The sequence below is a fragment of the Myxine glutinosa genome, chromosome 14 (assembly GCF_964187855.1).
Source record: "Myxine glutinosa chromosome 14, kmMyxGlut1.1, whole genome shotgun sequence".
Lineage (NCBI taxonomy): Eukaryota > Metazoa > Chordata > Myxini > Myxiniformes > Myxinidae > Myxine > Myxine glutinosa.
Window position 1 is genome coordinate 73,231,936 of NC_136274.1, and position 23,377 is coordinate 73,255,312.

At 42.1% G+C, this 23,377-nt stretch overlaps 1 protein-coding gene and 1 long non-coding RNA gene across 2 annotated transcripts in view; one reads left to right on the forward strand and one right to left on the reverse strand.

Annotated features, from left to right (window-relative positions):
- Positions 1–23,377, reverse strand: part of LOC137415355 (integrin alpha-M) — a 393,088-nt gene that overhangs the window by 238,874 nt on the left and 130,837 nt on the right. The window lies entirely within an intron of this gene.
- LOC144888861 (uncharacterized) lies at positions 294–498 on the forward strand. Its single transcript, XR_013621428.1, has 2 exons — positions 294–346; positions 454–498. It is a non-coding gene; the product is annotated as an uncharacterized LOC144888861 (long non-coding RNA).

Below are 23,377 nucleotides of genomic sequence, written 5' to 3' on the forward strand. Positions count from 1 at the left end.
CGAGCAATGGGACTGTTTGCACATTACTCACCATTGGTCCCAAGGTTCTCAGAGAAGATACGGCCTAACCCTAACAATCCCCAGGGCAACAGTTTAATTGAACATGACAATGGCATTATTTAGAGAGTTACTATGGCTCTGCGATCCCGTAGAATGACTTCGAACATGTGGGAGCATGTGTTGCCGGAAGCATTACATGCCATCAGGTCTCTCCTGTGGTGAAAATGTAAGTTGAACCCAGGTGTGACGCTCACTTAAACCACTGGGCGGTGTCTATAAGACCTCGGGACGTCCGCGACTCGAGGCCACTCCTGCGACTTTATACAATGACATGTAGAATTGAATGGTACGTACCCACTTATATTCTAGGCTTGCTTGCATTGACTGATATATCCAATCTTTCTCATATGATGCCTTGATCCTGACATATATGTTGCATGGTGTATTTTACAGGATGATGTTACGATCTAATTGAAATTAAACCTATCTATGGGACGAGTTGTGGATTTGGTTGATTTTCACAACACTTAATTTCAATTATGATCTTCGGAAATGGCGGGACACGAGTCTTGCGATGGCCGGATGAACGCAGATCACAGATGAGCGTTCCCGACATTCTCCGCGCTCCTGCGAGGCCCACCTCGGAGAAGAATGACCGGCAGAGGACCCGTCGAGCGAGCTCCAGCTACGGAGCTCCGACTACTCTCGCCGCCGGTCTGCCTCAAAAGGACCGGATGCGATGGGGACCTCGCAAGCCTTTTGCGGGACCGCGTCGTCAAAACGCAAACTGCTCTCCTGAGGCCCGAACGCCGGAGCAGGCATGACGGACTCCGGCAAGGCGCCTGCTGAAGGAGGCCACTGGGAAATGTCCTGGGCCGCAACCCCGTCGGAACGACGGACCCGCTTGGCGCCGAAGGTACGAGTCTAGCCTCGGTTGCTCGAAACGCTAACGGCTCCGTCCGAGAGAATCATCCTAGATTTGCGTGCCTCGGCCCGAGATGAGATTCCCACGCGAGTGATCACGACTCCCATGTCGGCCATGCCTCCACACGGCCGGCACACTCCGACCACTCGCTGCTCGGTGGAATCGCCTCCTCTGCGCGGGCCGGCACACTCCGACCACTCGCTGCTCAGTGGAATCGCCTCCTCCGCGCGGATCGCGCACTGCTCGTCGGGATCACGCCGTGCCTCACACGGCCGGCTCACCCTGACCACTCGCTTCTCGGTGGAACCATCTCCTCCGCGCGAATCGCGCACTGCTCGTCGGGATCACGCCGTGCCTCACACGGCCGGCTCACCCTGACCACTCGCTTCTCGGTGGAACCACCTCCTCCGCGCGAATCGCGCACTGCTCGTCGGAATCACGCCGTGCCTCACACGGCCGGCTCACCCTGACCACTCGCTTCTCGGTGGAACCACCTCCTCCACTCCACGCGAATCGCGCACTGCTCGTCGGAATCACGCCGTGCCTCACACGGCCGTCTCACTCCGGCTGCTCGGTGGAATCACCTCCTCCACGCGAATCCCCTCGCTGCTCGGTGGAGCCACCTCCTCCGCGCGAATCGCGCACTGCTCGTCGGAATCACGCTGTGCCTCACACGGCCGGCTCACTCCGGCTGCTCGGTGGAATCACCTCCTCCGCGCGAATCATCGTGCACTGCACCCATCGCGTGCTAATACTCTGGGAGGCCCACGATTCCATTCTGATTCCGATCACCTCCTCGCCGCGAAGCCGCACGTTGCTCCCTTCGCGGGCCCTACTCGGTGAGGCCGGCGATTCCTATCGCTGCTCGCCGGAATCACCTTCTCACGCACAAATCACGCGCTGCACCATCGCTAGATGGCATCCTCACTAGGCACGACGCGCCAGTCGCGCGCGCCGCATCTTCGCTGGATGGACCCCTTCTTCACACGAAGCGCATGCGATTCCCCTTGCTGGCACTACTCTGTGGCCCCGTTGCTGCTGGTCGGAATCCCACCTATGCATGGCTTCTCAGCGAGGCCGGCGAACACCGCTGCCCGGACTCGCCTCAACGCGTGTGGCTCGTTTGGCTCCACTCTGGGACTCGCCGAGCATGGTCTTCCTAAACTTTCATCTTCTTCCGCTGTCATAACATTAATAAACAATCTTAAAGGGTTCTAAGGGGTTCACGGCACTCAGGGATTTGTGTAATGTGATTTGTGAAATGTGATTTGTGTTGGCGTGATGTATCGTATCATGCTAGATACCGTTGATAACTACCGCACTGCGTCCGCTATTCCCCCGCTTCAACCCCGGATAAACCCTGCCCGAAAGCCATCGAACAAGACGCTACTTCAGGCCTCTCGTGCGTCTCGTGCGTGCGTCTCGTCTCAGCGTGCCACGCTGGCTGGTTTCGCCAACGAACCGCACGTGCCCGAACCAATTGATGACGTCACCAACTAATCACGCGTTTGCTCTACGGCGTCATTAACGTAATTGCGTGCTTCACGCGATCTCATCGGGGATTCGTTTACATTTCCATGTACCTTGGTAAACTACGTACCAAATGTCCTTTACGTAAACGACGTAAACTATGTAACGCGGCGCTACCTCAAGGTCGCGCGCCCGTGCCGTTTAGGGAGTACACGGTGACCTCGTGAAATGGTGACATTGAGCGTCGCGTCCGACTCCCTTGTCACCTGCGCAAGTAACGGGGGCACCGTACTGCCTGCTCGCCCTTGACTCTGGGCTTGTTGTTTATCGGACAGAGCTCTTGGCTCGTATCCACGCACATTTCGAGACTGCGAGACGCCTCGTCTGATTGCATTTTCCCTCTGCCCCAGACTGTCTGTGACTCGGCTGACCCAGACTGTGAAGGTCGTCTGACTTCGGTATGCAGCGCGCTGCTGCAACCTCGGTGGGGGGGGGGGGGGGGGTGGGATCCCAGGAGGTTATTGTTGCTCGCCCGGATGCCGTCCGGTATAACGACTCCCACCTCGCCCCTTGTGGGGACCCAGGATGACGTCCATGGATGTCTTTGTGTCTTTGAGTGAGTCTTTGTGTCTTTGAGTGAGTCTTTGTGTCCATGGATGGTCGATCCGAGCCATTCAATGAAGGTGTTGAATGGATGGATTGGTCGGACATCCGTGGATGGACAGTCCATCCGGGGCGATGGCTGTCTTTGGGTCTCTGAGTCTTTGCGTCCGTGGATGGTCGATCCATCTGCGGTCCGGCTGGATCCGTGCCATGCAATGAAGGCGTTGAATGGATGGATCGGTCGGACATCCGTGGATGGCCAATCCATCCGGGACATCTAGCATGACAATCATCTCGACATCTAGACAATCCATCCGGGACAACGCTGGGACAAACAGGGTTTGTCCAGCCGGGACTCTCTCTCGGTTTGCCGATCTTCTCCGATCCTCCACGCGCTGTACAGCGGGACAGGATTGCCATATGCATCCCGGAGGTTCTGCGCGCTTCGCTGAAGAGGCGCGTTTCGGTCGTTTTTGTCGTCCATCCGGGACGTTCTCTCGGCAGCCGGTAAAGCCGGTCTTCTCCGATCCTCCAAGCGCTGTACTGCAGGACGGGATTGCCGTATGCATCGCGGAGGTTCTGCACGCTCCGCTGGGGAGGCGCGTTCCGGTCGTTTTGTGCGTCGTCGTAATCAGCCATGCCGGTCGTCCAGGCAGCCTTCAGAGGCCGCTCGTGTCTCGTGCGAAGGATCGCTGCCAACGGTAGATTCGCGTGCCGAAACAAGAGTTTGTAATGCGTATGAGCTGCCGTCAGAGGACGCTCGAGTCTCGTGATTCAACAGGGCCGCTGCCGGTGTCGCGTAACTCTCGTTATGGCTCTCATCGATTCTCTCCCTCGGCAATTCCATGACATGGACCTAACATGGATCGACCATGTACCCTTGGGAGCCAAGGCAGGTACAGACTTACTGTAATGGACTTACTGTAGTGGCCTCCTGTCATGTAATCTTCCTTACTGTTACAACTCCTAGGCCGGTACAGACTTACTGTAATTGACTTACACTGTCATGGCCTCCTGTCATGTAATCTTACTTACTGTTACAGCTTACTGTAAAGAGGCTTACTGATTTACACATCTTCCACATCGACACATCTTCCTGTAATGTGTTGCCTTGCGACGAATAAACATGGCTTACTGGTTTACACATCTTCCACATCGACACATCTGCCTGAAATGCGTTGCATTGCGACGAATGGACATTCGCTCTTCGACAAGGCACACCTTATGTAATGAGTTGCATATCGCAAAGGTACACCTTATCCAGCACATAGGCCTGTGAGACTAGCCTATTGTGACCCACAGGCTCATCGTCTGCCAGTATCGGACATGTTTGCTAACCAGGCTATGAGTGTGCCTAGAGAACATCTGCTGTCCCTCCCTTCGCCTGATACACCCCTGCCTGAAGCGGTGAGGGCACTGAGGTGCCCCTCTGACACCTGCCTCCAGCGGCTACTCCGAAGCAGGGGACTCCGGATTTGGGGACGACGTACCCGGTAGTTCCCGAACCTGTGCTGGCAGGGTAATTCGCCACACTGACCTCTACGGATGGACCGACTGACCTGCACTACTGATAATGGATTTATTTCGTATAGCGCTTTCCAGGAAGCCCTAAAGACGCTTTGCCAGTGTGCGAAACATAACACAATAGCGCAAAGACAAGAATCAATAGGGATATTTCTTTGACACCCTAATAATGATATAATGACTTCCTCTACCTATTAATGCTGACGCGCGCTCGCTTCCTGCCTAGTGGCAGCATAGTTCTAACGGCGGGGAGAATGTGGTGAAAATGTAAGTTGAACCCAGGTGTGACGCTCACTTAAACCACTGGGCGGTGTCTATAAGACCTCGGGACGTCCGCGACTCGAGGCCACTCCTGCGAATTTATACAATGACATGTAGAATTGAATGGTACGTACCCACTTATATTCTAGGCTTGCTTGCATTGACTGATATATCCAATCTTTCTCATATGATGCCTTGATCCTGACATATATGTTGCATGGTGTATTTTACAGGATGATGTTACGATCTAATTGAAATTAAACCTATCTATGGGACGAGTTGTGGATTTGGTTGATTTTCACAACATCTCCTATGTACCACGACTAATGCCACCCCTCACGAGCAACTGTTCAAGTACCAACATCGCAGCTCAAGCCTCTACCCCGTGGCTCTCTGAGCCGGGGCCGGCTTTCCTGAAGCAAGCGGTCCGTCAGAGCAAACACGAACCACTCGTGGACCGGGTGGAAATATTGGAAGAAAATCCGGAATACACGCATGTCTGTTTGGCCGACGGTAGAGAGACAACTGTGTCGATCCGGCATCTCACGCCTTGTGGAGAAGTTAATGGGCAGCCTGTCATGAGTGTACCGGCCAAGGTCGACGTGACCACCCCCGCCCGGTTGGATTCGTTCCCGGACGATGCTGAGACCGGTGCTGCCGCTTCGGACCCCAGGAGTCATTCCAAGCCCTTTAAGTAAATCGCCGATACCCAGCGTTGGGGGCCCGGATGTTGACGGAGTTTATCGCTATCGGATTGGGTGGCTTTGTTAGCCTCCGACACGTTTTGGCTGGTACCTTATTCATTCTGATTTCTTCCTTTACACCTGTTGCTTTAGCCTTTACACCTGTTTGCTGTATTCTTAAGGGAGGATGATTGTCGTGAAAACGAAGAAGAAGAGCCTCCGTAGGCGTGGGGCATATTGGATGCGTATTTAGGGGCGAGCGCTCAGTCAGAGAGGAGGGTCAGTATCTTGTCTGCTGAATGAGTTATGCAGAGATGAGCACTGGAATTTATTGGTAAGAAGTGACTGGGATTCATGACTAATGTTTAAAATCATTGACTTTGCTTTATAATGCTTTATTAGATTTGTAGGACTGATTAAATTATTGCCTGTTGTTATGTAGGATTCCAAAGATCGATTTGAATAAAGCCTCATATCTTGAAGTGAAGTCTGGAAGCTTTTTCAATACAGTGCCCTGCCCATGAGTCACCACCTCAGATCCATGAAGGTCTCAATCCCTCCAGGGTCCGGCGTCCCTGCCGGCCCAAGACACTCACTGGGTGGCTCCCCGATGAACCAGGGATGCCACATTCCACCAGACTTCCCATGGGGCCCGGGGTCATACAGCCGCGCCCATTGTCAGACCCCACGTCCAAACACGCTAGCGCAGCCCCCCAGCTGCCTGGCAAAATCCAATTTCCAAGTGGAGCAATTTCCCACGAGGCCGACCCAATCAACTCTCCTGGTCCGAATTTCGCAGCCCGGGGACCAACTCCCTTCAAGGCTGTTCCAAATTAAATTCCCATTTAAATTTGAGTTCAATTTTAAATTTAATTTTAAAAATTTTGGCGTTGTGTGCCCAACCTATCTCAATAAACAATAAACAATATCTTAAACAATATCTCTCCACACTCAAGACCAAACTCTCAAACCTGTCTCCCTCTTCCAAATCCTGGTGGCGTCTGGTCAAATCCGTTTCTGGTGTTTGTTCCCCCTCAATCCCCTCGCTTACCTCACACGGCTACACAGCTGACTCTGCACATGAAAAAGCTGAATGCCTCAACTCTGTGTTTGCCTCTAAATCTTGTCCAAAACCCATCCCTCTCTGTACCCACCGTACCCAGTCGTACCCAGCTGTTCCTGGACTCTGTGTCCTTTCCTCCTGACAAGGTGGAAAAGTTTCTGTCAACCCTCGACTCTGATTCTGCAACTGGACCTGACGGCATCAGCCCACGGGTCCTAAAATCCTGCTCCGCCACTCTTTCACTCCCTCTCTGTTCTCTTCACCCTCTCTTTTGCTCAAGGTCATCTGCCATCACCTTGGAAATCAGCCAACATCACTGCTTTGCACAAAAAGGTGCAAAAACAGATCCTGGCAACTACAGACCAATCAGCCTTCTCCCAATTATCAGCAAATTCATGGATTCCATAATTGCTTTGGATATCAAATCTTTCCTCTACTCAAATGGCTTGATCTCTGATCATCAATTTGGTTTCAGGCCAGGTCACTCTACTCTGGACATGCTACTTCTGCTGTCTCAACAATGGATGGAGGTCCTCAATGCCAAACGGGTGATTAGAGCTGTCTCCCTTGACATATCACATGCCTTCGATATGGTCTGGCACCCCGCTCTGCTCACCAAACTATCCTCCTATGGTATCCATGGAAATCTCCAGGCTTGGCTTGCGGACTTCCTTTCTAGTCATAGTCAACGTGTGGCCCTGAATGGGTTTCTCTCATCTCCCCTTCCTGTTCAGGCTGGAGTTCCCCAAGGCAGTGTTCTGGGCCCTGTGCTTTTTCTGGTCTTCATCAATGATCTCTCTGACTCTCTTGAAAATCCTCTCTATCTCTTTGCTGATGACTCCACTCTCTGCCACTCCATTCCTCATCCCTCAGATCGGCAGTCTGCAGCCTCCTCACTCTCTGCAGATCTGGACAAAATCACTGACTGGTCAAACAAGTGCAACATGTCTTTCAATCCTGACAAATCTCACACTCTTACTATGTCTCTCCCAAAAGACCAACTGGACAACCCTCCCATCCACTTTCTGAATAATCCTCTCCAAGATGTTCAGTCACTTAAGCTTTTGGGTCTCACTATCTGCCATGATCTTTCCTGGGAAAACCACATTTCAAATCTGGCCTCCAAAGCCAGTCGCCGACTGGGCATCCTCCGTCGTGTGAAGTCCTTCCTTGGCACACCTGAGCTCCTCACCACATACTGGGCTTTCATCCGCAGGTCAATGGAATACTGTTCTCCCCTCTGGGCCGGCGCTCCTGCCTCACACCTACCTCGGCTTCACGCTGTTGAAACCAAAGCTTTCAGAATCATTGGAATCTCCCGCGATGAAGCTAACTCTGAGGGCCTTTCACTGACTCACCGCAGGCAGGTAGGTGCTCTTTCTGTCTTCTACCTACTCCTCTCCGGCCTTGCTCCCCCAGCTCTGTCCCCCAAATATTCCTGCAGGTCGCACAAGATCTGCCTGCAACCCTCTTATGGTTAAACTGCCAAAATCAAGACTCTCTGTTCACCTTCACTCCTTCATTCCTCTTTTCTCCCACCTCTGGAAGAAACTCCCTCACTCTCTTCAATCCCACTCCTCCCTCCAGGTCTTTAAAACAGCTGTTCACCACCATCTCTTATCTTCCCCCATCCAAAACCTTGATCTTTTCTACCCCCGATAATTTCACCCCAGATTCACTTTTTTGAAATACCAACTTCCTTCCTGGAAGTCCTTGCAGTGTCCTTGTGTTTTATACTTCGCCCACCCTTCCCCACCTTCCCACGCCTCCTCCCCCCAAGCCCTCCCACAGATCTCCCGATGTACCTGCTCTCAAATGTTGTGTTTGTTTGCTTCCCCTTCTCTCCCCATCTTGTCTACCAGTACCCTTATTATATGTTTTGTGTGTCTGTTTGATTTTTGTTTTGTGTGATAAATGTTAGCTCTTTCACGAGCCTCGATTCTGTATCGAAAAATAAAAAAACCGCAGCTGTAGGTCAAAATCCCTCTTTCGGGTTTTTCTGCCCCTCTCTGCAGCTGCTCCAAAATCACTATGAGGATCGCTTTTTTCAAGGCTTTATTTCCTGACTCCCCATGTCCGAATCCAGCTCGGGGCCAAAACACCCCCACAGCTGGGTACTTAACTTTGGAACCTCCTGTGCCCAATTTGGCTTGTGGTGAGGGTACCCTGGGTCACCTTAAACTCGTCCTGGAGATGCTTAATGGACCCACTCGCCTCATTTCGCAGACCCTATTGGACCCGAGCAACCTCCCCCTTGATGGTATTGTCCCAGGTGTTCAGCCGCTCCTGCAACAATTCATCCACTCTATCCCCAATCAATTCCAAAACCCCCACAAGCCTTTACCAACAAACACCCGCTCTTGTTCTGCAATTCGGGCTTCCAACCCTTTTACCTCCTCAGCCAATTCACCACCTGTTGTCGCATTATGGCATCCACACAGCTATTTTTTGTTTTGAGATATCCTACACACCAACTATTTTTGAGGTCAAACTAGGTCACAAGGTCAACATAGGCCAAAGGTCAACCACTTTTTTTCAAATTTCTAAAATCCTCAATTTTCATCCGATTGACTTGAAATTTGATTAGCATTTTCATATCAACTGACTGAATTCAACCACCAACTAATTTCAGATCACCAGGAGACATATAGGAAAATGTTAAGAGAATGCTTGGATTCGGAAGAGGGTCAGAGAGCGGTATTCGGGATTGCAAAGCAGATCGCGAAAGAGGTGTGATGTGATGGGGGTGGGTTGCTTGAAGGATGAAGTGGGACAAATCGTTGTGGACCCAGATGGAATTAAAGGAAGATGGAAGAGATGCATGGAAATGCTGTTGAATGCAGAGAATGGATGGGACGCCAACATAGAGAGTAACCCAGTTTTCGGACCGGCAGAGAAGATAACTGAGAAGGAAGTTGAGGAAGCAATAAAAATAATGAAGAGTAGAAAAGCAGGAGGGCCGACTTGAGTTGTGGGAGAATTGTTGAAGGCAGCGGGAAGTTGGGGTGTGAAGAGAATGATAGAGATCTGTAATCTGGTGGTGATAATTCGATAAGTACAAAACCTCATCCGATCAAGATGATATTCTTGAGCATGACCTAGGCATAAATTGGTTTAGAAAAAAAAATAATGATGACGTCATCAGTCACGTGGTTCAGCCGCCATATTTGTTTTAACACAAAAGCCTTAAAAACCACTGAAAATACATCCTGGCGAGGGTTTGCAATCTGATTGCTCTTTCTTGTTACCCTCGCCAGAGGAGAGGGTATTGCATTTGTCCATTTGTCCATTTGTCTGTTTGTCTGCACAGAATAAATATGATTTTCTCTGCAACCGTTGGTCCGATTGACAGGAAGTTTTCACCATAGGTGCAACACCACCTGTATAATTTGTAATGATAATTATGACGTCATAGGTCACATGGTTCGGCCGCCATCTTGGAAATATCGAAAAACTTTGCACCTCTATATCTCGGAAAGAGCTGAATATAAAAAATGGAGACATGGCTCATTGTAAAGAACTCTCCATGGGGAATAAAATATGTTAATGATGATGTCATAGGTGCCTCCATTATGACGTCATAATTTGCCAAGTACAAAACTTCATCCGATCAAGATGAAATTTCTTGAGCGCCATGTGTGCATAAACTGGTAGAGAAAAAAAATAATGACGTCATCGGTCACGTGGTTCGGCCGCCATCTTGTGAAAACCGAAAAACTTTGCACCTCTATATCTCCGAAAGTGCTGAATAGAAAAAATTGAGACGTGGCTCATTGAAAAGAACTCTCCATGGGGAATTAAAATATGTTAACGATGATGTCATAGGTGCCTCCATTATGACGTCATAATTCGACAAGTACAAAACTTCATCCGATCAAGATCAAATTTCTTCAGCATAATCTAGGAATAAATTAGTTTTTTTAAATGATGTCATTGGTCATGTGGTTCGGCCGCCATATTTGTTTTGACACAAAAGCCTTAAAAACCACTGAAAATACATCCTGGCAAGGGTTTGCAATCTTTGATTGCTCTTTTTCTTGTTATTAATGTTATGGATACTGTCGATTACCAGTTTGGAATTGTCAATGATCCAGAATTTCTTAATACCAAAATAAAATTTCACCTTTTTCATGGTAGTTTTTTAAGCATTTATAGATTAGTTTCATCGCCCCTGTAATACTTAATACCTGACAAAGGTTTCAAACTACATTCTCTACTTGCGATGATGAACCTCATCTTACAAGGGTGTTTGTTAGTTCCAGATAAACACCATAAATTACCGTTCATTTACTGGATCCCAAAAAATGCACAGTCTTCTCACCTTTGAGTGATTCGTATGGTGTTGTATCAAGTCTGTTTTGTTGTCGTTACTTATTTTGTAGGTCTTTGAAATTCCTGTGTCTCGGCCCAAATCTTCCAAAAGTGTTTGAATGTAGAATGTTTTCCATACAAATGCAATATTATTATTTGCTTTGTAAATTGGAACACTAACATATTGTGTTTGAATCTGCCTTAAGCAATCACGTGTCTCTGGATTGTTGAAAATTACCTTCGGATAATTGATTCGAACTTTTCTTTTAAAATCAACAACTCTCCTTTTCACATGTTTCTCTACCTTCTGTACAAGTATGGGCAATGATGCCATTGCAGTGTGGTGAATACCACATGGTTCCTGGGAAGGAAAAATCACGTGGGAATTGGCAAGGGTAAATAAATGAAAGTCTTAGCTGGTAAAGGTGACTCCATGTGGCAGATTACACCTCGACTTCCTGTTTCAGCAGGTACTGCGTGCAAGATTGTAGAGCACACGTGGATCTAGTAATGTGGATAAGAGAAGTGGTCGAGATAGAAAACCAAAAGTCTCAGTCCCTTCAATCCAGAGGTGTTGTACCGAAACTCATGCCAAATTTACAGGTACCGAAGCCCTGCAAAAATGTGTCGGCCATGACATTAGCCATTAACCAGTCCCCAAAATGAGTGAAAAATGAAGTACGCACGTTTTACCATGATAAAGATGCGCGCGCGCACACACACACACACACACACACACACACACACACACACACACACACACATACACACACCGTTTTGCACAAAACTATGTATTTTTAAAAATAGCTTCTTTTTTTTGTACCATGTAGTTATGGCTGGTAGATCACCTACAGGTACACATACTGACTCTAGGCTGTCAAGTCTGGGCCCACGGATGTAAGTTAAGCTGGGTATCCGGTCTGCCGGCATAATTCATGAATTCTTGCTATTAAATGGTTGGAAAGGTTTGCTTGTTTCTCGACCTTGTATTCAGCAATTCATCTGGGTATGTGTTACCTATAACCTGTATTGTCATAATATCGCTCCCTAAACGTGTCGACATATCCAAGATTTGATACGATTATTTCGCCATGAAAGCACAAAAAGCACAATAACTCAACCAATCTGAACGTGGGTGTCGCCTCGAGTTATTATTAGCCCGTGGAGTTCCCCGCAGGTTTTGCAATTATGTCTGTAATGGTCGAGATAGTCATTCTTGTGTGGGTGTGTTTGTGTCTGTCCAGGCCGTAACTTTTTCACCGTTTGAGCTTTTGTCATCACATTTTCAACAAATCTTTATTGTGAGAGTGCTGAGTAAACGAATTTGTAATTTGGTCAAAGGTCAAAGGTCAGCATCACCTATATCCGAAATTTTCATACAACTTAATTGCAATTTTAATTTACCATTTGAGCTTTGGCATCAAATTTTCAACAAATCTTTATTGTGAGAGTGCTGAGTAAACGAATTTGTAATTTGGTCAAAGGTCAAAGGTGAGCGTCACATAAAATCATCAATTTTCATCCGACTGACCTGAAATTTTAACAATGTGCACATTGGGTCATTGAATTGGTTCACCAATCAAAAACTAGAATCCAGTTTTTTTATATATATCAAAAGGTCGAAAGGCAACTTTTCATCCAATTGACTTGAAATTTGGCCAGGGTTTGCATGTTGGAACTGAAGCCTATTGCCTTTGATCTCTAAGGGTCGAGGTCGCCTAAATTGTCCTTTTTTTCTATTTGTTTAGCATATGGAAGAAGAAGAAGTCTGAATACAAAGAGGACACAGGTGAGTTTAGGATTTTCAGATGCTTCCTATTTTATTTTATTTTTTGCTTTTGCAGAGGTAAGCTCTGCCTCTGATGGATTGCCGTGCCAGAGCGTAATGTATTATGGCAGAATTAGACCCCTGTTTCAATCTCTTTCTTCCCTCCAGGATTCTAAGATAGCTCTTCACTACTATCTTAGGTCACCCCAAATCCACAACCATAATATTTTCTACCCCCACTAACCACTCCTCAAGAGTCCCCTTCTTCCTCTATTTCTACTGTTCCTTTTGTCATGTTACGTCCTGATCCGGTCTGTGTTGTAGCTCCTCCACAAGCCTCAAAACTGCATACAAAAGCCTCAAAACTGCATACAAAAGCCTCAAAACTGCATACAAAAGCCTCAAAACTGCATACAAAAGCCTCAAAACTGCATACAAAAGCCTCAAAACTGCATACAAAAGCCTCAAAACTGCATGCAAAAGCCTCAAAACTGCATACAAAAGCCTCAAAACTACATGCAAAAGCCTCAAAACTGCATGCAAAAGCCTCAAAACTGCATACAAAAGCCTCAAAACTGCATACAAAAGCCTCAAAACTGCATACAAAAGCCTCAAAACTGCATACAAAAGCCTCAAAACTGCATACAAAAGCCTCAAAACTGCATACAAAAGCCTGAAAACTACATACAAAAGCCTCAAAACTGCATACAAAAGCCTCAAAACTGCATACAAAAGCCTCAAAACTGCATACAAAAGCCTCAAAACTGCATACAAAAGCCTCAAAACTGCATACAAAAGCCTCAAAACTGCATACAAAAGCCTCAAAACTGCATACAAAAGCCTCAAAACTGCATACAAAAGCCTCAAAACTGCATACAAAAGCCTCAAAACTGCATACAAAAGCCTCAAAACTGCATACAAAAGCCTCAAAACTGCATACAAAAGCCTCAAAACTGCATACAAAAGCCTCAAAACTGCATACAAAAGCCTCAAAACTGCATGCAAAAGCCTCAAAACTGCATGCAAAAGCCTCAAAACTGCATACAAAAGCCTCAAAACTGCATGCAAAAGCCTCAAAACTGCATACAAAAGCCTCAAAACTGCATGCAAAAGCCTCAAAACTGCATACAAAAGCCTCAAAACTGCATGCAAAAGCCTCAAAACTGCATACAAAAGCCTGAAAACTGCATACAAAAGCCTCAAAACTGCATACAAAAGCCTCAAAACTGCATACAAAAGCCTCAAAACTGCATACAAAAGCCTCAAAACTGCATACAAAAGCCTCAAAACTGCATACAAAAGCCTCAAAACTGCATACAAAAGCCTCAAAACTGCATGCAAAAGCCTCAAAACTGCATACAAAAGCCTGAAAACTGCATACAAAAGCCTCAAAACTGCATACAAAAGCCTCAAAACTGCATGCAAAAGCCTCAAAACTGCATACAAAAGCCTGAAAACTGCATACAAAAGCCTCAAAACTGCATACAAAAGCCTCAAAACTGCACACAAAAGCCTCAAAACTGCATACAAAAGCCTCAAAACTGCACACAAAAGCCTCAAAACTGCATACAAAAGCCTCAAAACTGCATACAAAAGCCTCAAAACTGCATACAAAAGCCTCAAAACTGCACACAAAAGCCTCAAAACTGCATACAAAAGCCTCAAAACTGCATGCAAAAGCCTCAAAAAGTGATATTGGCTATCTCGGGGTATGTTATTGACATTATGGACAACGATCGATGCAGTAGAGATCTTCAAAATGACCTCGCTAAAAGTACAATTGTCTAAGTTTCTTCAAGAACTGTAAGATAAACGTCAACACAAAGAGATCTCATGGGTGTGTAGCTGCCTGAAAACAATTGACGACTTTGCCTCTCCACATATACAACAAAACATGGTATTCCTGAATTTGTGCCATAAGTGAATTCACCATAAATTCACAACTTAATCCACTTTCTTTTTACTCTGACCCTTTTAAAATTTTAAAAAGATTCTTTTAAAATAAATTAGTCTTTTAAAATTCCAATTTTTGGTTGAACCGATTGCAGGTAAAGTGTGAACCCATTATTGTCACTGGGAAAGATTGTACGACAATCTAACAATCAAAAAATAGAAATAAAAAAAACAACCCATTTTGGCACCGGGAAAGATTGTACGACAGTCTGAATGAATGAATGAATGAATGATCGTTTTAAGGCCATTTTTCCCCGCTTGAGCGGGGGTTAGCCTTGCGGGCCCCATGACAATCATAGTTCCCTGTTTTGAGGCAATGTTTTTATGGCCGGATGCCGTTCCTGGCGCCAACACTTGGTCACGCTCTTACGATGCGCAGGGATACGGTGTACCTTTTCTAAATCTGGGTACACACCGTGATCATTCATCCCAGCAAGCTGGGACTCAATTTACCGACCTCGGAAGGATGACAGGTTGAGTCAACCCCCATGGTGTTAATTTAGCGATCGACCTTGATTCAAACCCAGAATCCTAGGATCCCAAGCCGCACTCTAACCGCTAAGCCAACACCAGGCTGGTGTTGTGCATACCACACAATATTGTACACACACAATTATTGTATTGTGTGCTATTATTGTACACACACAGTTATTGTACACACACAGTTATTTTGTACACACACACACAGTGCAAATTATTGCACACACACACACACACACACACACACACACACACACACACACACACACACACACACACACACACACACACACGTACGTACGACAGTCGAACAATCAAAAAATAAAAACAACTCATTTTTGGCACTGAGAAAGATTGTAGAGCAGTTTAACAATCAAAAAATAATTAAATAAATATAACCCACTTTTGTTACTGAGAAACATTGTTTGGCAGTCTAACAAATAAAAATAATTTAATAAAAACAACCTAATTTATCACTGGGAAAGATTGCAGGGCAGTCTAACAAATAACAATAATTTAATAAAAACAACCTAATTTATCACTGGGAAAGATTGTAGGGCAGTCTAACAAATAAAAATAATTTAATAAAAACAACCTAATTTATCACTGGGAAAGATTGCAGGGCAGTCTAACAAATAAAAATAATTTAATAAAAACAACCTAATTTATCACTGGGAAAGATTGCAGGGCAGTCTAACAAATAAAAATAATTTAATAAAAACAACCTAATTTATCACTGAGAAACATTGTTTGGCAGTCTAACAAATAAAAATAATTTAATAAAAACAACCTAATTTATCACTGGGAAAGATTGTAGGGCAGTCTAACAAATAAAAATAATTTAATAAAAACAACCTAATTTATCACTGGGAAAGATTGCAGGGCAGTCTAACAAATAAAAATAATTTAAAAGAAACAACCTAATTTATCACTGGGAAAGATTGCAGGGCAGTCTAACAAATAACAATAATTTCATAAAAACAACCTAATTTATCACTGAGAAACATTGTTTGGCAGTCTAACAAATAAAAATAATTTAATAAAAACAACCTAATTTATCACTGGGAAAGATTGTAGGGCAGTCTAACAAATAACAATAATTTAATAAAAACAACCTCATTTATCACTGGGAAAGATTGTAGGGCAGTCTAACAAATAACAACAAGTGAATCCTCTTGGATTGCGCTGAGGTTCGGGCTTGGAATTTCTAGGAGGAAGTATAATTTGTATGCAATGAAAGTACATGTAATATGGGATCGAGTAAGATCGAGTAAGCTTCACCAGTGCGCGTGCGCGAATTTACGTCACGTCGGCAGCGAGAAGGCGTTCCCCAACACGAACCAATCAGGAACTGCCACGCCCACTTATATGATCTCCGAATTCCTGTGACAGGAATTAGCGTTACACTGGCTGGAAGACAATCGCTAAAGGCGCTTCCTCAGCGCCAATAATTTAATAAAAACAACCTAATTTATCACTGGGAAAGATTGTAGGGCAGTCTAACAAATAACAATAATTTAATAAAAACAACCTAATTTATCACTGGGAAAGATTGTAGGGCAGTCTAACAAATAAAAATAATTTAATAAAAACAACCTAATTTATCACTGGGAAAGATTGTAGGGCAGTCTAACAAATAAAAATAATTTAATTTTAAAAACCTAATTTATCACTGGGAAAGATTGTAGGGCAGTCTAACAAATAAAAATAATTTAATAAAAACAACCTAATTTATCACTGGGAAAGATTGTAGGGCAGTCTAACAAATAACAATAATTTAATAAAAACAACCTAATTTATCACTGGGAAAGATTGTAGGGCAGTCTAACAAATAACAATAATTTAATAAAAACAACCTAATTTATCACTGGGAAAGATTGTAGGGCAGTCTAACAAATAACAATAATTTAATAAAAACAACCTAATTTATCACTGGGAAAGATTGTAGGGCAGTCTAACAAATAAAAATAATTTAATTTTAAAAACCTCATTTATCACTGGGAAAGATTGTAGGGCAGTCTAACAAATAACAATAATTTAATAAAAACAACCTAATTTATCACTGGGAAAGATTGTAGGGCAGTCTAACAAATAAAAATAATTTAATTTAAAAAACCTAATTTATCACTGGGAAAGATTGTAGGGCAGTCTAACAAATAACAATAATTTAATAAAAACAACCTAATTTATCACTGGGAAAGATTGTAGGGCAGTCTAACAAATAAAAATAATTTAATAAAAACAACCTAATTTATCACTGGGAAAGATTGTAGGGCAGTCTAACAAATAAAAATAATTTAATAAAAACAACCTAATTTATCACTGGGAAAGATTGTAGGGCAGTCTAACAAATAACAATAATTTAATAAAAACAACCTAATTTATCACTGGGAAAGATTGTAGGGCAGTCTAACAAATAAAAATAATTTAATAAAAACAACCTAATTTATCACTGGGAAAGATTGTAGGGCAGTCTAACAAATAAAAATAATTTAATAAAAACAACCTAATTTATCACTGGGAAAGATTGTAGGGCAGTCTAACAAATAACAATAATTTAATAAAAACAACCTAATTTATCACTGGGAAAGATTGTAGGGCAGTCTAACAAATAAAAATAATTTAATTTTAAAAACCTAATTTATCACTGGGAAAGATTGTAGGGCAGTCTAACAAATAAAAATAATTTAATTTTAAAAACCTAATTTATCACTGGGAAAGATTGTAGGGCAGTCTAACAAATAAAAATAATTATTTAATAAAAACAACCTAATTTATCACCGGGAAAGATTGTAGGGCAGTCTAACAAATAAAAATAATTTAATAAAAACAACCTAATTTATCACTGGGAAAGATTGAAGGGCAGTCTAACAAATAAAAATAATTTAATTTTAAAAACCTAATTTATCACTGGGAAAGATTGTAGGGCAGTCTAACAAATAAAAATAATTATTTAATAAAAACAACCTAATTTATCACCGGGAAAGATTGTAGGGCAGTCTAACAAATAAAAATAATTTAATAAAAACAACCTAATTTATCACTGGGAAAGATTGTAGGGCAGTCTAACAAATAACAATAATTTAATAAAAACAACCTAATTTATCACTGGGAAAGATTGTAGGGCAGTCTAACAAATAAAAATAATTATTTAATAAAAACAACCTAATTTATAACCGGGAAAGATTGTAGGGCAGTCTAACAAATAAAAACAATTTAATAAAAACAACCTAATTTATCACTGGGAAAGATTGTAGGGCAGTCTAACAAATAACAATAATTTAATAAAAACAACCTAATTTATCACTGGGAAAGATTGTAGGGCAGTCTAACAAATAACAATAATTTAATTTAAAAAACCTAATTTATCACTGGGAAAGATTGTAGGGCAGTCTAACAAATAACAATAATTTAATAAAAACAACCTAATTTATCACTGGGAAAGATTGTAGGGCAGTCTAACAAATAAAAATAATTTAATTTAAAAAACCTAATTTATCACTGGGAAAGATTGTAGGGCAGTCTAACAAATAACAATAATTTAATAAAAACAACCTAATTTATCACTGGGAAAGATTGTAGGGCAGTCTAACAAATAAAAATAATTTAATAAAAACAACCTAATTTATCACCGGGAAAGATTGTAGGGCAGTCTAACAAATAAAAATAATTTAATAAAAACAACCTAATTTATCACTGGGAAAGATTGTAGGGCAGTCTAACAAATAACAATAATTTAATAAAAACAACCTAATTTATCACTGGGAAAGATTGTAGGGCAGTCTAACAAATAAAAATAATTTAATAAAAACAACCTAATTTATCACTGGGAAAGATTGTAGGGCAGTCTAGCAAATAATTTTTTTTTAATAAAAACAACCTAATTTATCACTGGGAAAGATTGTAGGGCAGTCTAACAAATAACAATAATTTAATAAAAACAACCTAATTTATCACTGGGAAAGATTGTAGGGCAGTCTAACAAATAAAAATAATTTAATTTTAAAAACCTAATTTATCACTGGGAAAGATTGTAGGGCAGTCTAACAAATAAAAATAATTATTTAATAAAAACAACCTAATTTATCACCGGGAAAGATTGTAGGGCAGTCTAACAAATAAAAATAATTTAATAAAAACAACCTAATTTATCACTGGGAAAGATTGTAGGGCAGTCTAACAAATAACAATAATTTAATAAAAACAACCTAATTTATCACTGGGAAAGATTGTAGGGCAGTCTAACAAATAAAAATAATTATTTAATAAAAACAACCTAATTTATAACCGGGAAAGATTGTAGGGCAGTCTAACAAATAAAAATAATTTAATAAAAACAACCTAATTTATCACTGGGAAAGATTGTAGGGCAGTCTAACAAATAACAATAATTTAATAAAAACAACCTAATTTATCACTGGGAAAGATTGTAGGGCAGTCTAACAAATAAAAATAATTTAATAAAAACAACCTAATTTATCACTGGGAAAGATTGTAGGGCAGTCTAACAAATAAAAATAATTTAATTTAAAAAACCTAATTTATCACTGGGAAAGATTGTAGGGCAGTCTAACAAATAACAATAATTTAATAAAAACAACCTAATTTATCACTGGGAAAGATTGTAGGGCAGTCTAACAAATAACAATAATTTAATAAAAACAACCTAATTTATCACTGGGAAAGATTGTAGGGCAGTCTAACAAATAAAAATAATTTAATTTAAAAAACCTAATTTATCACTGGGAAAGATTGTAGGGCAGTCTAACAAATAAAAATAATTATTTAATAAAAACAACCTAATTTATCACCGGGAAAGATTGTAGGGCAGTCTAACAAATAAAAATAATTTAATAAAAACAACCTAATTTATCACTGGGAAAGATTGTAGGGCAGTTTAACAAATAACAATAATTTAATAAAAACAACCTAATTTATCACTGGGAAAGATTGTAGGGCAGTCTAACAAATAACAATAATTTAATAAAAACAACCTAATTTATCACTGGGAAAGATTGTAGGGCAGTCTAACAAATAACAATAATTTAATAAAAACAACCTAATTTATCACTGGGAAAGATTGTAGGGCAGTCTAACAAATAAAAAATATAAAATAAAAATTTGTGTCAGTTTCCGTGCGGTACAAAGGGCGTTCATGGTATTCAATGAATGAGATTCTTCCGACAATCCACGAAACGCTAATATTTATAATTTTCAACAAACAAAAATATAGTTATATCGCAAGCAAATATAGAAATGTTATTTTGAAGCCGATGCAGCATGTAGGAATCATAACACACTTTCTTGTCATTATTGCATTATTGTTTGTCAAAGACGTATGGCAAGTAAAAGTTACTCCACTCTGCACCATAGGTGATGCCTATTGTTTTGTTTTTTGTATACAAGATCGAGGCTCGTGTAAGAGCTAAGAGCTATTTGATGTACTGACCTGCAAACACACAAGTAGCGAGGGAGAGCAAGCGGCGAGACATTGTGTGCGAAGCCAGCGCACACTGCCAAATGAGCACGGATGTCAAGAGAAAGTTCCCTCAATGCGGTTATGAAGCAGATTCTGAATGAGAGCCGGAAGTAAATGCAACTTATATTTACTGTACGTTTCCTTACTGGGATCCGAGGATATACACACACACACACACACACACACACACACACATACACTTGGACCGGCCGATCAGAATTATTTAATTTTCGAAGTGATTCTTCACCATTAGGAGATCGAGCCAAAACGATACATAGCAGGATATCCCAAAAAGTTATGGATGGATTTGGACAAAACTCGTTGGACACGTTGTGTGTGTGACAAGGAAGAATCGATTCGATTTTGGTGAAGATCCGGATCCGGATCCAGCTCGGAGAATTTTTTAAATGATTCTTCACTATTGAGTGATATGTCCAACCAAGTGGAGGAAGGTGTGCTCTCTACTGAGTGCCGTTCTAGTTTTATGTTTTACTTCTCGTTTTGTCAACCACTCAATGCACCCATTTGGCAACACATCCCAATGATGAAAGATCCTGTTTGTGGGCCATTGACCACAAAAAGAGGGTGTAGTTGAGAGAGAGGTCTCAACAAACTGGTGCAATTCAAAGTGAGACCGTACCTGCCTTGAAAACCTGAAGTTTACCATGAAATTAAAAGCCGCCTCTTCTCACGGAGTAAACACAAAACTGCAGTCGATGCAAAGTTCCAGATATTTTCATGTAAATGCTGGAGGGATTTTAAAAGGTATGAATCTTCTGCAGTGTTTGAGTCCACATACTTTTGATGATAGCTGTGGGGGTTAGGGAGAACTGAGAAAAAATAAGGTGGAAATATAAAAGGACAAAGAGGAGGATTGGGGGAATGGGATAGATGCGGGAGAGGTTAAGAAGAGGAGGAATAAAAGATGGCCATAAAAGTAAACTGACGCTGTAAACTTCCTTTGTGCATGGAGTTAAACAATTGGGTGAATAGTGTAGGCTGCTATGTCTTAAAAATGGCTGTCGTGTTTTTTTTTTGTTAAAAGCAAAATTCCACTTGATTCCTTGTCTTTGGGGTGTCACATGTTCGAAAAAATAGGTTGTTAATTTTTTTTAACGGATTAAGGGTGTCAAATCCAAGATGGCCGCCAAAATATATAAATTCCATTAAAACTGGTATTCTGAACACAGTATGAGGTCCAAATTAATGATAATACCCATAATTTCAATACCAAGGAGTTCAAAAACAATTAATTTCAATATGGCAGTCAAATTCAAAATGGTGGAAAAATCCAAGATGGCCGCCACTTCTTAAATAACCACAGTACAAAAACTTAATGTTCTTGATAACACAAATTGTGAATGATGGAAAAGGTCCATTTTGGTGGTAATACCCGCACAAGCAATGCTTAGCCGTTGGGGAAATATGTTACTGATTCGTTAAAAACGGTGGATGGCAGCCATCTTGAATTTTAAAATGGCTGCCATTAGAAACACAGGCCGATCTTATTATTTGAGTGAGTGAAAACGTCTACATCCTCTACCAGTATTACAATATTGATTATAATCTTGACATTAATGTACAAAGCACTGTTTCTATTTCAGGTTACTATGCTGTCAACCATGTCCATCCCCAGATTTTGAAGTTCAGGACAGATTAGCAAGCAAAAAAGTTGTTAGCTGTACCATGGTAGGAGTCCTTACCCACTCAAGATATACCGTATCTGAACAAGCGTTTTGATAGTAGCCAGGTTAGTGAGTAGTATTGGAAAATGAACCAGAAACTTAAGCAACAAAACAAGAGAAACTGAATAGCAGAAAACAATTTGCATTGACTGTAAAGGCGGGCAATGGTCCTTCAATGATCCTTTTTATACATCCACGGTATGTACTGATTCCTGTCATATTGTATTATATCTGTAGTGCATTAAACACTAGTTGTCCTATGTACACATTTGCTGTTATACTTGTAGGTTAGAACGCCCTAAACCCTGTTCCTCCCCTTCTCCGAAGTTTGAACAAGCATCTCGTATCAAAGTTGATAAGAAGCCACGGGTAGAAGCCCTGACGACAAGCACAAAACACAACGTAGTGGATTTATTGCCAGGTTAGTGGTGGATTGTTAAGTGTAGTTACAGTTATATGCAGCAACATTGGATACTTATTATGACGAGTTTGATTCTACATTGATAGTGTTACTGAAACAAATATCAAAAGCTGTTAATACATCAAATAGTGATATCTTTTTAAAATGGTGTCACTACAACTATCATGATGTATACCTCACTCTCCTTAATTTGAACCTATAGGTGAGGTTGATACCCGTGATGGAAGCTCTTCCCCCCGACAAGAGGCCAAAATCCGTGGATTTCAAGCTGTGTTTTATTTGCCAGACTGGTGTTCGGCAAGCTGACTACAAAAGCTATGTAGCAAAACCTGCATTAGATTCCATTCAGAATATCATTGACTCTGCTCAACTGCGATATGGATATGGAGACACCGACTATGCTGAACTGAATGCCCGTGTTCAGGACTTTTCTGCAGAACAACTGATAAATGAGGGTGTTTCCTATCACAAGAGATGCTATGCAAATGTTACACACAAAGGTAACATTGATAAGGCAAAGACACGATTCAAAAAGGCAGCATTAGTGGGAGATGTTGCTGTCATACGACAGAAGAAGATAGGACGTCCTTCTTGTTCTGCAGCGGATTCTCCTTCGACGTCCGTGAGAGGTAGAAGAGAAAAATATACTGACAACATCAAATGTGTTCTGTGTGCTGAAGACACAAGAGTCAAGCTCCATGATGTTGCAACCAAGAATATGGGATCCCAGTTTATGGAAATTGGCCGAAAC